Source organism: Dendrobium catenatum, unplaced genomic scaffold (assembly GCF_001605985.2).
Source record: "Dendrobium catenatum unplaced genomic scaffold, ASM160598v2 fragScaff_scaffold_697, whole genome shotgun sequence".
Classification (NCBI taxonomy): Eukaryota; Viridiplantae; Streptophyta; class Magnoliopsida; order Asparagales; family Orchidaceae; genus Dendrobium; species Dendrobium catenatum.
The window spans coordinates 652,602-660,166 of NW_021319159.1; the positions used below are offsets into that span (position 1 = coordinate 652,602).

Sequence of the window (7,565 nt, forward strand, 5' to 3'; positions counted from 1 at the left end):
TATCTGCTTATGCGCACCATGAGTTTTTGAGTGCATAAACTATTAGCAGATGAATCTTCGCAATAATAATTGACAGTGCTATAGAAAGACGATTGAATGAAATTAGTCCTTATTTTGGGTTAATTTGTTTTCAGAAAAGTATTTATTTTGGGCTTTATTATGATGTTAAAACTTTTAAATGATTTATTCATTTGTTTTTTTAGTTAGATAAAAAAAGAATAGAGTATAATGGAAGATAATGTAAAATGAATGTAATATATTTTAAATATTTGAACGATTATGAAATAAGTGCAGATGAGTTTTTTTTTTTTACTTGTAATAAAATGAATGTGGTGTAGAGGTCAATAAGGTGGCGGCGGGTGGTAGGTGGTGGTGGCGGTTATTGACGGGTGGTGGTGGTGGTTATTGGTGGAGGGCGGTGTTTGACATTGTTAGGTGGCGATTGTTGACAAGCGTTGTTTGGCAGTGGTGAGTGGTGATATAATGATTGATAAATTATATTGTATTTGAAAATTAGTAGTTGAATTTTAAATATATTAAAATATTATTACGACGAAAATGAATATATGGTAAAGAATTTTAAATGTAATGCAAAGTTTTTTTATGTTATTTATTATGAATAAAAAGTAGATTAGTTAATTAGACTTTTGGATTTATAGTTTTTATTTAGTTATTGTATGGTAAACAAATTTGAAAATGAGTTATGAATTTGTAATTAATTAGACTTTGTTTTCCACCATAACTGTTTCACTTTTTTTTGACAATTTTAGCCAACAAATCATTTAAAAATTATTCATCTCAAAAAATGAACTTCATAAATTCACTATGAATGATCAAATTATTATGGAACAATTATTTTGTGTGAACACCAAATCTCGTCGGGGTTCAATAAAAATGCACCACGTCACTCTTTTACTTACCACGATTTAGTGTTGTTCGATATCGTGGCTCGGTCCCGTGACTCGGTTCCGCGACATCCAGATGTAGAGTTGCGTCGGCGTCTGCACAAAATAATTTCTTCAAATAATGACACAATCTCTTTCTAGATTAAGTTCAAGCTTGACAGTTGCGAAATAGTGATGTCGCTTTTGGTTTGAATGATGTCATTCTTTACGCCTTGAATGAACTTTTCCTATGGTTTCATGTATTTTGATTTTTTTTTTTTGCAGGTTGAACGACTCAAATTTGACTTCTCGTGGAAGGCACAAATGCTCTCAACCAGTGGCGGAGCCAGAAATTTTATTCGGGGGGGGGAGGGGGCATAATTAAAACAGTAGTTGTCTGTCTCATTACCACGTGTGTCAAGAGAGCTATAAGATTTAAAATAGCAAAAAAGCAAATAACATGGCCCTTAGAGCTTAGAATAAGCTAAATATATTGCATGGGTAGCGAATTTTTATTGTGGGTCCGGTTTAGGATGCAGAGGAACATCCGGTTGTAGGCACAAATTCCCGCCTATACCTGAGTGTACCGAGTTTTTTGGAAAACTCGATACACCTGCGACGCCAGTACTTCTGCAACCATCGTACCCACAACACTAGTCCGCTCAAACCTGCCCAAGTCATCTTTTCTCTAAGGTTTATCTAAAATATTAAATCGGGAATGACCTACACATGGACACTTCATGATATATATTGTTGAGAATGATAAGATGTTCCCTCTTACTTTGATACTTAATTGATGTGAAGTACATTCATAGTGTTAACTCTCAATGAAGAATTTGGTGGTGCTTTTTTAAAATACTCTTAAAGAGGGAGAGGATATGTCATCGATAACATAGTAGATGATCAGACTTACATTTAACTGCATAAATAGATAAAGAGGGAAGCAATGGCAGCAGCATTCGCATGGGGCAATTACACATAAATCATACTTACATCTTAGAATAGATCAATAAGGGTGACACTCTTAGTGCACTGGCCAATTAGCGAGATAGCATCTGAAGTAATTAATATTTATGTTGGTAATAATTATAATATATATATATATTATATATATATTATATATACTTGTGTGTGTATATTTATTAGCAATTTAAAATAATGGTTGGCATGTCAATTTTTATTATAAAATAAAATTTGTTTTTATTATATTTTAAAATTTTAAATTATTGAGTTTGCTAAAAAATTTAATAAAGCCTAACTAAATCAAATCCTCCTCACGTCGAACAACCAAAACCCTTTTGAAAATTTTACAATCAGTATGCCCTAATTCTCGTTTAAAAAATATATTGTGTTATACTTTATTTAATATTTATTTTAAGTTTTGGAATGAAGAATATAAATTATTAATTAAAATTAAAAGGTTGCTTTTATTTAAACTAAAATTAAATAATTTTTCTCATAAACTCTTAATATTAAATATAAAAAATAAGTTCTTATTTTTTTTCAAGCATTGAAAATAAAAGTTTTTTTTTTCTAAATTATTCACTGTAACCGCTATCATATTAGGAATTTTTATTACGTCCTCTGACCGGATGTAGCTCTACCTTCGGTCAGAGGATTGTTACTCGGTATTTGGTCGGTATTGCTAGTTATTGTTTGGTAATAACGAGGAATACCGCTCTGTGAAGAGCAATACCGAGTAATCCAAAAAAATATCAAGTTTTTTAGAAAAACTCGGTATTTTTTTGGGATTACTCGGTATTGCTCGGTATTGCTAGATATTACTCGGTATTTTGTCTTCACATAATATTTCTGGTTAGGATATTGCTCCGTATTTGCTCAGTATTTCTAATTTTGTGCCTGTCTTCTTAGTGTCGGCGTAGCTCTCAGTACGTTCACCGGACCAAATAAAGGCTTGCAAAATCTGAGCGAATCTGGATGTTTTTGGCCTGGCCTGACCAAAAATAATTGAGGATTTATGATTTTCATCCATTATTCCTCCTTTATAATAGGCATCTCCGCTCGCTTCAGCTGAATCTAGTCCGTGAAGAGAACCCCTAAACCCTAGAATGGAAGTAGAAACCTCGAGTTCTTCGACGGCAAGCCTCGTTGACAAAGCCGTCGTAAGAGATATATCTCCGCACGACAATTTTTCCAATATGAAGTAGATCTTTTCTTCCATTGTTTGATGCTTCGAATTTTTAAATAGGTTCCTGGTGACATTGTTTTGGACTTTACTAGCATGTCTGATCAGACAATCAGGCTGGGAGCGGGTTGCGCCAGGTGCTTATTAGATTAAGATTTTACTTTCTGTTATTGTGGACAAATGCATCCGCTTTCTAAACTTGCGTGTTTTCAGATCTCTGACGTGCTATCAGTGGTGAAGGCTGGGAAACTTAAGTTCAAAAAGCCAAACAAGTACTGGGTAGAAAGCTCGCAAAAGAGAGTGAGTTATTCATGCTAAATGTTTCTTTCTTGTGTTCTTCATGAAAGAATGAGCTCAAATTACATCACTCAGAAGAAAATTCAATAAAAAATGGCATTCAAAAGTAAAGACTTTCTTAAATAAATGGAGATAGGAAGCAGTACCCTTCTGCTTCTCTTGTTTCTTAACACTCGCCGCATTCTCCTTTTCTCTTGCCCTTGATTTGCCATTCTGCTCAATATAATGTTTCCGATCCCACTTTATCTCCTCCAAAATCTTATCCTCCGCCATCGTATCGTACCTCTTACCCTCGCCAAATCCCGCCGGCTTATTCTGCAGCGACCGCGTCATCTCCCGCAAGGGAATAAATTCTTCCCCGTCCACCTCCTCTTCCCCCTCGTCTTCACAGTCCTCTTTTTCGTAGTCGGAGACGAAGGTGGCGCTGGTGGAAAAAGCTCAGCTCAGCCTCCGGGAAGCAAAATTGATGCTACATTCTCTCCACCAGCGAGAAGAGATTTGGTGTGGGAACCATAGTAACCTGCAAGAACACAGAAAACAGAGAAGATCGAAAGAAAGAAAGAAGAACATGGAAGAAGGGAATTGGAGGTATGAGGAATAGTTTCAGCTAATAATATTCATTTTCTATCTGGTTTCTTCTCCCTTCTACTACATATATCATTCTCTACTATTAGGAAATTAACTGTGAAAAAGAAAATGCTGAGTTGTCCACTAACTGGCACATGACAGTGAAAACAGAGAATATTCATAGTACTAAAAATAATTGGGGAAGTGGAGGTCGTAGGTTGTTGGGCAGTTTGGTGTGCTATCCCGCGGGACCTGGATAACTCACATCAGGTCCCCCCCCCGCTGCTGGAGATTCCTCACCTAAGAAATTGACTTGGACGATACCTGCATCAGGAGAGTTATAAGCAAAAATGTCGGAGACATTGAAAGTGGATAGTGTAAGGTAATTTGGTGGAAGATCCACGATATAAGCATTATCGTTGATATGCTGGAGAATTGGGACGGGACCGATCTTCCTTGGACTAAGCTTGGAGTATGTTCCTGGTGGGAACCTTTCCTTGCGGAGGCGTACCATAATGAGATCACCGGGGTGAAAAATCTATTTGCGCCTGTGAAGATCCGCCTGCTGCTTATATTGAGTGTTCGCTGCTTCAAGCTTGTCCTTGACGTCTTGTAGCAGCTTGGTATAAATTTCCGATGTGTTGGCAGCAGATTTTCTGTGAGATCTTGTTCCTTTACTGTTCCTCTCTGAATTGGATTTTCCTCCCTGGATCGGCCGGGACGATATTGAGATCGTCCAGATCGGCTAATTTCTAGAATGTTTTCTGGAATGATTTCTGGACTGGATCGTCCAGGCCGATTTTGGATCGGCCGGGGACGATCAGAAAAGACAAAAATCCTGAGAGCAAAATCAAAATTATCGGCCTGGGAAATCGGCCGGGCCAATTTGATTTTGTTCTGATCGTCCAGGACGATGTGGCAATCGGCCGGGCCGATCAGACTAAAGATATAAGGAAAACAGCTCGTTTTGAGGATAGAGAAAATCATTTTATTAAAATATCTGATTTTGAAGAGAGAGAAAGAGAAAGAAAAGTAAAAGAATTCTTGGGTTTCGGAGGCCGCGGAGCGCTTTTCGTCCGTCGCCACTGTTGGAAGAATTGAAGATCTCGCAGTTAGGATTCCGAATCCTATTTCTGTTTTCAGAGATATTGATTTTTGATCGAGTTGTGCACTGTTTTGTGTTTTCGTAGTCGAATTTTGGACCCGGTTTTGTATTGACACAACTTTCATCGCACAACTTTTAGAATGTTATAGATATGAATATTGTACACGATTTGAGTATTTTGTACGATGATTTTACCGGTCGGAATTGGTTCTACGCGATTTTAATTAAATAGAAAAATATCAGGATGTTATTTGATATGGATTCTATAGAATAATAGTCTTATATTGATGTCGTGAATATTCTACTGTAATTTGGTAAAATTTCGAATTAGTGATTTTTTGCAGGATTTTTGTGTAAATTTGATAGACTGCCATTACTCTACCGAATTTTCTTTATCGATTTCTGCCTTATTGATTTGATCGGATTTACTGTATTGTACGATTTCATACGATTTCATCGATTTCTTTGTTGATCATTGAGCATGGATACTATTGATTATTGACATTGATATGGATAGAATGGATATAGATATTGTATAGATTCATTGATGCTATGGATATGAATATTATAGATTTATTGATATTGCTTATAGATTTATTGATACTATTGATGCTGCATTTATCGTATTGCTTTTCCGATTGATTTTATTGACTAGATAGCATAGATTAGATTTGATTTGATTGATTGATTTGACACGACTGATTTGACGGATTGATTGATTTCTTCTGTGTACGGATTTCTTCGAGATTGACGTGTATTGATTAAGCTTGATTCATCGATTTGCCTGCTGCTGCATTGACTGGTTTCATTGACTATGGATTTCCGTATTGCATAGACTCATTGACCATTGACTGATATGGATTTGATTGACTGACATGCATATTGATAGCATCGCCGTGCTTTGATTTCAGTTATAAGTATTAGGTGACCTGCTGGGCTTTGTAAAGCTCATTATATATGGTTGACATTTTCAGGTCAGGGCAAGGAAGCAGAAGATAGGAATTGATCCGGATCTATAGGTTTTAGTTTTTTTGATGATTTTGATTCTTTTGTACTCAGGACAGAATAGATTTCTGTACTTGTGATTGTAGTGTAGTTCCTGAGTATTGTACATAAACTTTTGAGATATTGATCGACTTGTATATTGATGTTTTAAATATTATAGATGTTTGATAGACTGCTATTGAAGGTTATAGATAGCTCTTGTAAATTGTTTGAGAAATTAATTGAAATTCTTTCCAAGTTAGATCTTGGGGCGTGACAAACTTTTTTGGTATCAGAGAAGTGTTATTGGAAGAATGGATTGTTATCAGAGTTATAAGATTGGATTGAGAGTTGGGTATAATTGGTAGCTTTAAGAGCATCATTGGCATACATCGTTGCATGTGCGTATCATTTGTTCTGAATTGTGCAGGTGAACGATATGGATCCTCCGGCAGAATCCAGTATACCAAATGAGCAACACAGCGCAGCCCCAGTACCTTCAGAAAGTATGATGCAGTTGGCTACTGCGATTGCATATGTAATGGGGGATGCTCAGAGCAAAATGAGTGGGAGCAAAGAGGAAGAAGCTGATAGACACTTGCAGATGTTTCATAAGCTGAAGCCTCCATTGTTCAAAGGTGCTGTGGGACCTCAGGCTGCTAAAGATTGGATAATGAGGGTAGAAAAGATCTTTGACAGCATGCAGTGTCCGGAAAATCGAAAGGTACCTTTGGTTGCGTTCATGTTTGAGGGTGAGGCGGAGAGATAGTGGATCGGACAGCAGAGAGAGAAATTCCAGGGAAAGACAATTGCTGAGATCACCTGGGATGAGTTCACTGCAGTGTTCAGGATGTGGTTTGTACCACCGTCAGCTCAATGACAGATACAGAAAGCTTTTATGAGATTGGAGCAAGGCCGCAAGTTAGTGATGCAGTACGAGGCCGAGTTTACTGCACTTGCGAGGTATGCTGCTCATCTGATTCCTACTGCCGAAGATAAGTGCTATAGATTTCTGCATGGATTGAATAGAGAGCTGAGGCATCCACTAGTACCTTTTCGGATACATGAGTTTTCTGAGCTAGTGGAGCGAGCCCGATTGATAGAGATTGACTTGGCGACACCAGTATAGAGGTATGATGATACCAGGAGGAGGAGAGATGAGGTACGACTAGATGATTCTGATAGAGATAGAGAGAAGAGGAGCAAATATAGTGATTCAAAGGGATCTGCATCGGGATCTGCAGCGCGATCTGCATCAGTAGTATCGTCTGGTAGTTCTGGAGAGTGCATTCACTGTGGCAGACGACATGCAGGTCGGTGTTACCTATTGACGGGGCAGTGTTTTCACTGTGGACAGCAAGGGCACAGAGCAGCAAATTGCCCTCAGAAAGGATTGGGTGGAAGGTCTGATTCTAGCACGGGTACAGGACAGCAGAGGACTGTTGGCTAGAGAGCCTATAGTGAGAGATCAGAGAATCGAATGATTGATAAAGCTCCTGATAGAGTTGTCAGAGATCAGAGGGAGACAGTTGCACCACGGCCTCCTGCACTTTCTCCAGTGGTGCCACGCATCTATAGTCTA

At 37.8% G+C, this 7,565-nt stretch overlaps 1 long non-coding RNA gene across 1 annotated transcript; it reads left to right on the forward strand.

Moving 5' to 3' along the window:
- The first annotated feature begins 2,805 nt into the window (after positions 1-2,805).
- Positions 2,806-3,448, forward strand: LOC110112522. The gene is made up of 3 exons (XR_002305032.2): positions 2,806-3,007; positions 3,094-3,167; positions 3,244-3,448. It is a non-coding gene; the product is annotated as an uncharacterized LOC110112522 (long non-coding RNA).
- Positions 3,449-7,565: the final 4,117 nt, after the last annotated feature.